This window comes from Otolemur garnettii, unplaced genomic scaffold, assembly GCF_000181295.1.
Source record: "Otolemur garnettii isolate 467f Iridium unplaced genomic scaffold, OtoGar3 scaffold00332, whole genome shotgun sequence".
Lineage (NCBI taxonomy): Eukaryota > Metazoa > Chordata > Mammalia > Primates > Galagidae > Otolemur > Otolemur garnettii.
The window spans coordinates 378,320-387,995 of record NW_003852727.1 but is presented as its reverse complement, the minus strand read 5'-3'; the positions used below and the strand labels follow the sequence as shown (position 1 = coordinate 387,995).

Genomic DNA, 9,676 nt, shown 5'->3' with positions numbered 1-9,676 from the left:
AGGGAGAGTCATATCCCTTGACACCTCAGAATCATCTTTCTCATGCCCTTTTTGTCTTTAATTTTCTTTCATTACATCAGGAAGGCCAGTTGGCTGCAGAACGCTTTTGGCATCCCCTCCTGGCTCCTTCCCCTTGGTTAAGTGGAAGGATCCCCTCACAGAATAGTCGTTCAGCCCCAACCCAGTGCTCATTTAGGGACAGGGCATGTTTGTGGTTTTCTAGAGACCTCAAATGCACCCGCTGGCTTCTGTAGAGGCTGATCAAGATGGTTGAGGTTCCCTTGAGGCCACCCCAGTCGCCTGATTTCCTCTTTCAAGAAAATGAAGTTGGAGGATCCTGCTCCCCCTCCCCGAGACCATGCAGCAAAGGGACCCTTCAGACTATCTCAGAAAACCTGGTCAGTCCAGCTACCGACTTGGAGGCAAGTGAAGAGACTGACCTCTCAGGTGGAGGACCTACTCCGGAGGCAGGGAACAGTGTCCATGCCTGATCACCTTTTTGTGGCTATGATAGCACTGCTAAAGTTGCAGGTTGGCTTGCTGGGAGGGGAACCCTATTAGGCTTATTTCCCTAATCCCCCTCTTCTTTGCCCTGTTGCCCAGGGTGATCCTAATATGCCAGTCTTTGTCAATAACACCCCTTTGTTTGGACCCCCTGACGGGGAGCTTATTGTTACTCAATGGACCCTCTATAATTATATGGGCTTCTCTGAGTGACTTCCTCATTGTATGACTGGATGAATCACACAGGTTGTTTACAGCTAGCCATGGAACTACACAAGATTTTAGGCCATGGCAATGGGCACACTCCCTCAGGCTCCAATCTGATACTTCCTTTTTCTGAGTGGAACATGTCTTTTTATGGGTTTCCACAGCTGTAAGCCATCACAGCAGGGGTAACTCCCCCAGCCTCTTTACTTACCTGCCCATTATTAGGGCATGAACTTTCTTTTGATGACTTTCCCCCATGGAGAGCTTATCCTTATAACCCTGGAGCTATCCACAATTTTTTTGGCACATTTTTTTCTGTGTACGATTGGTCCCTTCCCTTTTTGGCTGTCGTGAATAAAGCCAGGCCCCCTTCTTTGGTGCTGTCAGTGGTGGGGCAACTCCTCCAATCAGGAAGGGCAACTAGGGACTGGACTATGACAACTTTATCTACCCTTGGAGGTCAGTTGCAAACAGGCCTTTGGCGAGCTGCTGCTGCCACTGGTTCAATAACCTTCACACATCCTACTGTGGAGAAAAAGGCTAATAAGCAAACTTTGTATCTAAAGGCATGTGTAAAACACCCCTATGTTTTTTTTAACAGGTCCTTTAAACATTACCATGAAGCCTTACATTTTTCCAAAGAAAGGCTCTGCAGCTACAGAGTATGAATATGTTGTTATTTGCACTAATTGTAACTTAACTAATTGTCTTTCTAGTACCCAGCAGTACCAAGATATTGTTTTACTGCAACAACCCCCTTTTGATATGATTCCAACACATGTGAATGGTGCATGGTATACTGATTCTGGGTATCAAGTTTTGCAGTTATTAGTTGAGCAGTTTAAACACCCTAAGCATTTTTTAGGCATAATATTTGCTGGAATTATTGTCCTTGTAACTACTGTAGCTGCATCTGCTACTGCTTCAGTAGCTCTTACTCAATCCATACAGACTGCTCATTATGTAAATGCTCTTTCTAAAAATGTTTCAATATCTTTGGGCATTCAGGAAAAGATCAATCTTAAAATTGAGGAAAAACTTAATGCCCTTGAAGACGTGGTCCTGCTTTTAGGACAAGTTGAAGCCCTTAAGGCCCATCTACCTCTACAATGTCATGCAGAGTTTGAATGAATTTGTGTGGCTGCTTATAAACATAATGCTACTGAGTGGAGTTCTGATTGTGTTCAGTGCCACTTGCATGGAATTTTGACTTCTTTTTTTATTATTAAATCATAGCTGTGTACATTAATGTAATCATGGGATACAATGTACTGGTTTTATATACAATTTGAAATACTTTCATCAAACTGGTTAACATAGGCTTCACAGCATTTTCGTAGTTATTGTGTTAAGACATTTATATTCTACACCCAGTAAATTTCACATGTACTCTTGTAACATGCACCATAGGAGCGGTCCCACCAATTACCCTACCTCCACCCATCCTCTGCCTCCCCTCCCCTCCCTTTCCCCTTCTTCTTGGGCTATAATTGGGTTATAGATTTCATAAGAAAGCTGTAAGTTAGCTTTGCACCATGGCAGTATCATAGCCAATGAGGTTTATCTGAGGCATGATTATTGCTAATTGAAAACTTTTCCCAATACCCTGCCATGATGACTTGCAATATGGTCGGCACCGGCAAAAAAAAAGGAAAGGTATAAATTGGTTTCATAGAAGGATTGAGTACATTGGGTATTTTTTATTCCATTCTTGAGATACTTTGCTAAGAAGAATATGTTCCGGCTCCATCCATGTAGACATGCAAAAGGTAAAGTCTCCATCTTTCTTTAGGGCTGCATAATACTCTATGGTGTACATATACCACAATTTATTAATCCATTCATGGGTTGATGAACACTAGGGCTTCTTCCATGACTTACCAATTATAAATCCGGCTGCAATAAATATTGTGGTACAAATATCTTTGTTATAATGTGATTTTTGGTCTTCTGGATATATACCTAGCAGAGGAATTATAGCATAGAATAGCAGGTGTATTTTTAGATTTATAAGTGTTCTCCAAACATCTTTCCAAAAAGAATGTATTAGTTTGCATTCCCACCAGTAGTGTAGAAGTGTTCTCTTTTCTCCACATCCACTCCAACATCTCTGGTTTTGGGATTTTGTGACATGGGCTAATCTTACTGGAGTTAGATAATATATCAAAGTAGTTTTGACTTGCATTTACCTGATGAGTAAGGATGATGTGCATTTTTTCATATGTCTGTAGGCTGTATGCTTGTCTTCTTCAGAGAAGTTTCTCTTCAAGTCCGTTGCCCACCCTGAGATGGGATAACTTGTTCTTTTCTTGCTAATATGCTTGAGTTCTCTGTGGATTCTGGTTATTAAACTTTTGTTGGAGATATAACCTGCAAATACGTTCTCCCATTCTGAGGGCTGTCTGCTTGCTTTATTTACTGTGTTCTTGGCTGTGCAGAAGCGTTTTAGTTTTATCAGGTTCCAGTAGTGTACTTTTGATGCTGCTTCAATTGCATGGAGGTCCTCCTCATAAAATATTCACCCAGGCCGATTTCATCAAGAGTTTTCCCTGCACTTTCTTTTAGTATTTTTATAATTTCATGTCTTAAGTTTAAATCTTTAATCCAGTGAGAGTTTATCTTAGCTAATCGTGAGAGGTGTGAGTCCAGTTTCAGTCTTCAATGGGTTACCAGCTAGTTCATCCAGCACCATTTGTTAAATAGGGAATTTTTTCTCCACTGAATGTTTTTAATTGGCTGTTCAAAGATCAAATAACAGTAAGTAGCTGGATTCATCTCTTGTTTCTCTATTCTATTCCATACATCTGCCTCTCTGTTTTTGTGCCAGTACCATGCTGTTTTGATCACTATCAATTTTATAGCATAGTCTGACATCTGGTAGGATAATTCTTCCTGCTTTGTTTTTATTTCTGAGTAATGTCTTGGCTATTCAATGTTTTATCTGATTGCATATAAAATGAAATATTATTTTTTCAAGATCTTTAAAGTATGACAATGGACCTTTAATAGAGATTTCATTAAAATTTTATATTGCTTGGAGTAGTATAGATATTTTAACATTGCTGATTCTTTCCAGCCATGAGCATGCTATGTTTTTACATTTGTTAACATCTTCAAGGTGTTTCTTTTCTTAGAGTTTCATAGTTCTCTTTATAGAGATCTTTCATGCCCTTTGTAAGGTAAATTCCCAAATAGTTCATTTTCTTTGGCACTACTGTGAACAGAATAGAGTCCTTGACTGTTTTTTCAGCTTGACTATTGCTGTTACATATGAAGACCACAGATTTATGAGTGTTGATTTTGTAACTTGAAATGCTGCTGTATTCCGTGATCACTTCTGAGAGTTTTGTGGTAGAATCCCTTGCATTTTCCAGATATACAATCATATCATCTGCGAAGAGTAAAAGTTTGATCTCTTCTGACCCTATGTGGATACCTTGATCACCTTTTCTTCCCTAACTGAAATGGCTAAAACTTCCATTACAATGTTAAAGAGCGATGGAGACAATGGGCACCCTTGCCTGGTTCCTAATCTCAGTGGAAATGATTTCAGTTTAACTCCATTCAATACGATATTGGCTGTGGGTTTGATGTAGATGGCCTCTATCAGGTTAAGAAATGTCCCTTTCGGCTCGGCGCCTATAGCTCAACCGGCTAAGGCGCCAGCCACGTACACCTAAGGTGGCGGGTTCGAATCCCCAGTCCGGACCCGCCAAACAACAATGACGGCTGCAACCAAAAAATAGCCGGGCGTTGTGGTGGGCGCCTGTGGTCCCAGCTATTTGGGAGGCGGAGGCAGGAGACTCGCTTGAGCCCAGGAGTTGGAGGTTGCTGTGAGCTGTAATGCCACGGCACTCTGCCCAGGGGGACAGCTTGAGGCACTGTCTCAAAAAAAAAGAAATGTCCCTTTCATATCAATTTTCTTAAGGGTTCTGATTATGAAGGGAAGCTGGATATTATCAAAAGCTTTCTCTGTGTCAATTGAGAAAATCATATGGTCTTTGTTTTTTAATTTGTTTGTGTGATGAATTATATTTATAGATTTACACATATTGAACCAGCCTTGAGACGCTGGGACAATACCCACTTTGTCATGGTGTGTAATTTGTTTGATATGTTGCTGAATTATGTTTGTTTGAATCTTGTTGAATATTTTTTCATCAATATTCATCAGTGATATTGGTCTATATATTTTTTTTTTCTTTTTGGGTCTTTTCCTGGCTTGGGGATCAAGGTGATGTTTGCTTCATATAATGTGTTGAGTAGTATTCCTTCTCTTTCTATATTTTGGAAAAGGTTGAGTAATATAGGTACTAGTTCTTCTTTAAAGATTTGGTAGAATTCTAATGTGAAGCCATCTGGTCCAAGGCTTTTCTTTTTAGGGAGATTTTGTATATTTTATGCTATTTCAGAACTTGATATAGGCCTATTCAACATTTCCACTTCATTCTGACTAAGTCTTGGAAGGTAGCATGCTTCCAAGTATTGTCAATTTTGTTCAGATTTTCATTTTTCTGAGAATAAAGTTTCTTATAATATTCATTAAAGATTTTTTGAATTTCTGTGGAGTCAGTTGTTATTTCTTCTTTACCATTTCTGATTAATGAAATTAGAGATTTTACTCTTTTTTTCCTGGTTAGGTTAGCCAAAGGTTTATCTATTTTACTGAAGTTCTCATAAAAACATAACTTTTTGATTTATTGATCTGTTACATAATCCTTTGTTTTCAATTTTATTTAATTCTGCTCTAATTTTGGTTATTTCTTTTCTTCTGCTGGGTTTGGGATTGGAATTTTTTCCTTTTCCAGTTCCTTGAGATGTCCCATTAAGTTGTTAATGTCCTCTCTTTCCATTCTCTTGAGGAAGGCTTGCAGTGCTATACATTTCCCACTTAGGACTGCCTTTGCAGTATCCCAGAGGTTCTGGTAACCCATGTCTTCATGATTGTTTTGTTCCAAAAATTTGGTAATTTCCTTTTTCATCTCATCTATAACCCAGCTATCATTCAGCATAATGTTATTTAGCTTCCATGTCTTTTTATGAGTATGTAGATTCCTGTTGTTACTTTTATTCCATGATGATCCAAGAAGATGCAAGGAATAATTTCTATTCTTTTAAATTTGCTGAGGTTAGACTTATGACCTAAGATGTGATCAAATTTGGAGTATGTTCCATGGTCTGATGAGAAGAATGTGTATGCGGTTTTGCTAGGATGAAATGTTTTGTAGATGTCTGTTAAATCCAAATGTTGAATGGTTATGTTTAAATCTAAAATTTCTCTACTCAGCTTGTTATTGGAGGATCTATCCAACACTGCCAAAGGAGTGTTAAAATCTCCAACTATTATGAAGCTGGAGGACATCAAGTTACTCACGTCTGTTAGAGTCTCTCTTATAAATTGAGGGGCATTCTGGTTTGGTACATAAATGTTAATAATTGAAATCTCATAATGTTGCATGTTACCCTTAACAAATATGAAGTGACTATCCTTATCTTTCCTTACTTTTGTTGGTTTAAATCCTATTGTATCTGTGAATAAAATTGCAACACCTGCTTTTTTCTGATTGCCATTTTCCTGAAATACAGATGACCATTCCTACATCCTGAGACGATATTTATCTTTTAAGGTAAGATGAGATTCTTGTATGCAGCAGATCTCTGGCCTGAGTTTGTGTATCCAGCCAGCCAACCTGTGCCTCTTTAGAGGACAATTAAAGCTGTTCACATTAATTGAGAATATTGATAAGCCTGGTAGGATTTTGAGTATCGAGTTTTTCAAAAGTCCAGTGGACATTTTTAATCCTTCTGCCACTGTGGAAGTTGGAATTTGATCAAAAGTTTCTGATTGAGTTTATTTGTGTTGTGGATGATTGTGTTGGCCATTATGAACGATAGGTCTGAGAATACCCTGGAGAGTGGTTTAGTTATGGCAAATTTCTTCAATGTTTGAATGTTATTAAAGTATTTAATTTCTCCATCATAAGTGAAACTCAGTTTCACTAGATACAGGATCCTGGATTGAACTTGTTTTGATTTAGGAGATTAAACCTTGATGACCACCCTCTTCCAGTTTGAAAAGCTTCAGCAGAGAGATCTGCAGTCATTCTAATATTCTTCCCCTTGTAAGTTATGGTTTTCTTATGTCTGGCTGCTTTCAGAATTTACTCCTTCATATTAGCTTTAGTGAAGTTAATTATGATGTGCCTGGGGGATGTCTTTTTCAGGTTGAATCAATCTGGGGTTCTGAAACTGTCTTCTATCTGAATTTCATAATCTTTTGGCATGTCTGAAAAGTTCTTCATAATCTCATAAAGAACTGCCTCTGTGCCTTGTGAAGCAACTTCTTCACCTTCAGGGATTCCTATAAGGCAAACATTAGTTTTCTTCAAATTATACCAGAGCTCTCTGAGAGAACGATTCATTTTTCTCTCCATTTCTCTTCCTCTTTGAGAGTTTGGGAACTTTCAAACTTTGTCTTCAATGTCAGAAATACTTTCTTCTGCTTGCTCCATTCTGTTACTGAGGGATTCTACTGTATTTCCCAGATCTTTGCGGGCTGCAAATTCTTGTCTCAATGTGTCAAAATCTTAGATGATTTTGTATTTGAATTCCTAGAATTCTTGAGACAACTTTTTAAATGCTCCTTGAATTTCTAATTCCAACTTTACCTCCATTGTATTAATCTTATTTCAATCCAAATTCTGAATTCAATTTCTGACATCTCAGCAATTTGTCTATGAATGTGTTCTTCAGTTCTGTCTGCCATATCATTCCTTGGGGGAGTTGATTTACTCTGGTTATTCTTGATACCAGAGGTTTTCCACTGATTCCACCCCATAATTATTTTACACCATTTGACTGGATGAGAAGATAAGGTGAAGTTGGGTTTGGGGGCTCCTGGAGTAGTGATTAACCAGCCTTTTGCCCAAGAACCGGGACTGGTGTCAGTACATTTTCCCCTAGAGCTTTGCAAAGGACCCATATAGTGCTATGGACTGAGACACTGGGAACTTATGTGGTGTGATGGGACTAAGTGGCTCTGTCCTGTTTTCAGCTAGTCTCTGTCCTACCCTAGTGAATCAGTTACTCTGGGTTGAAGTCTCTGCTGTGGAGAAATACCAGCAGTTAAGTCTCCCCACCCACTAGGGGCATAAACTGGAAAAGGAAATTCAAACCTTCCCACAACCACACACTCAGGGTACAACTTTGGATGGTCCTTGGGTGATTGGCCCTGTCTGAGAGATCCAAATCAATTGTCCCAGTCACCACCTGGTCTCAAGTGGGAGCGTTCAAAGGATCGCTGACAACTAGATAGCAGGGGTCTGCTGGCAGCTTATGTATGACTCACTCTGGTGGTCTGTGGAGTCAGAAGCTCCCCCCAGAAAATTAATTAGTCTGGGAGGTTGATGCTTCTTTCCCTACCTTGTACCTCTGCCACACCCAGTCACTACTGGTATCCCTGCAGTGTTATAATCCAGTTCCCTCCAATGAGCAGATGGTCCAGGGGGTTGCACCTGCCTGAGTCACAGAGAGACCTTATGTATCCTTAGCCAGGCCTTCTCACTCTGCCACCATCCAACAGGGGAAGCTGAGGCCTGACAACATCAGGTGGTCAATGGAATCTGGGGCAGTTCACTCAGTTCCAGCACCACCCTTGATTGATGTTGCTGACACTTATATTTGTACAGAATTTGTGATTCTGTCCTGGCTATAATTCCCCTGTGGATCCAGCCCTGTTTGAATTCACAGAAACTGTGACTCAGCCCTGGTCTGTGCCACAGCCTGTAGCTGGTGTTTCTGTCTCCCCTGCAGTCTGTGTTGGGGAGGGTGTGGTTAGAGCTCACACTGAGCTCTTATGTCCAGCCTCTCCCCACCTCCTTTTGTTTCAGCTATGATCCCCTGAAGGCTGGGTGCTTCTTACACTCACTAAAACAGTCCTCTGGCTCAGCCCCACCCTTAGAGTATGCTGTCTCTGCACATGTCTCTTCTATTCTCCGTGCCCACCACACCCTGCCCAGGCAGGTACCGCATCAGGCATACCCTTTACTCATGGGGCCTGCGTTACCAACACAAACTTGTTTTACCAGTGTCTTCCACCGGAGAAGAGGTCCATCTTTCTGTGGTTGCCCAGAGAAACAAGAGAGTCTCTCTAAAATATCCCCAGGGGTGTGAGCCCTATTGTTTCCGCTGCTGCCACTGCTACTCTGTGCATGTGGGCACCACCTCTCCCTCTCCTGTCTGGTTCCTACAGTCTACCATCTCCTCCTTACAGCCCTGATGCAGAATTTGCACAAACCTGAAACAGCTCATGTCCTGTCCATACCCCTCAAGACAATGCCTAAGAATCTGTACTTCACGGAATACAGGCTTCCAGAACTTGGGATGAGAGTGAAGGGGATTGCTGGTAGCTCAGAATTTCAGGTAGAGAATATGTACGGTTTTATATAGTTTTATACCTGACAGGAGAGTGCCAGGGCACCCTAGCAGGGGAAGGAGGCCCGGTTTTTAGAGGGTCTCTCCAGTGGGATAAAATGGGAGGATGTTTGAACTCTGCTTACTTGTTTATAGAAAGTATACTGCACGTGGTACTCTTTGGGGAGAAAACTCTCATCCACTTGGTGATAGATTTTGTAGCTATTGTTTGTATCCTTGGAATCACAGATAACCTCAGCAGTGTTGATGTGTGTTCTTCAACCTTCTCTCTTGGCTCAGCTACAAAGCATAAGCTTACTTACTAAACCTCTGTTCTTTAACTCTCCTTCTGGAGGAAAAGCCGAAGGTGGAGGAGCAAGATGGCTGACAGGTACCAGCCTCTGACAGAAGCTCCCATCCAGAGGGAAGGATAAAGTCCAGAAAATACCCAACAAAGTTGAAGACTAGGAGCCCAGCCAAGAGAGAAGAGTGATATCTGCAGGACAACTGTGCTGAGGCAGCTTGTGACTCCTAGAAAGCAATCTACAGGTAC

General features: G+C 40.7%; 1 pseudogene; it reads left to right on the top strand.

The window, feature by feature from the left end:
• Nucleotides 1-2,235: 2,235 nt before the first annotated feature.
• Nucleotides 2,236-2,356, top strand: LOC111722728 (annotated as a pseudogene).
• The last annotated feature ends 7,320 nt before the right edge of the window (nucleotides 2,357-9,676 follow it).